Source organism: Orycteropus afer, unplaced genomic scaffold (genome assembly GCF_000298275.1).
Source record: "Orycteropus afer afer isolate SDZICR_OR568_19922 unplaced genomic scaffold, OryAfe1.0 scaffold02603, whole genome shotgun sequence".
In the NCBI taxonomy this organism is placed as follows: domain Eukaryota; kingdom Metazoa; phylum Chordata; class Mammalia; order Tubulidentata; family Orycteropodidae; genus Orycteropus; species Orycteropus afer.
The window spans coordinates 11,084-11,763 of NW_006924190.1; positions in this window are offsets into that span (position 1 = coordinate 11,084).

Sequence of the window (680 nt, forward strand, 5' to 3'; positions counted from 1 at the left end):
ATCTGCTACTGGCGCGTGCCCTCCCCATCCCACGCAGAAAGAAGTTGGGCTGCTGCAGCTCTTCTGACCCTTAGGATTTCTAATTCTGACCAGGCCCCCCAGAGCTGCTCAGAGATCATCACAGGCCCAGAAGCAGCCAATTGCAGATACCAGTTCGCAAACCCTTAGGCTCCCGGCACTAAGGGAGAGTCAGAGCAGCTTATGTGGGGTATGTATGTGTATTGGATACACACAGACATATATACTATATGTAATATGCTGTTCATACAACAAGTAAATCACATAACATCTTATTTCAACAAAACATATCATGGACATTAAGCATGCAATAAGAATTCAATAAGGAAACATAATCTTAAAAAGGACAAAACACTCAAGTGGCACTTCCCAAAAATAAATACTTAAATGACTAATAAGCATATGCAATAGTTCAGAAAATCATTAATTAATAAACATGAATTAAAGCTACAATGAGAAATTACTACACATCTAACAAAACAGAACTTTTTAAAATGACAATTACAGTGTTAGTGAAGAAATAAAACAAGTGCATGTCTGATAAACTGCTGATAGGTAGCTTAATTGGTTCAAGCACTTTAGTAAATCTTTAGCCCTGCTTATGAATGGTAAATTTATATTTATCATACTACCCCAAAATTTCCCTTTTAGGTTAATTCCAA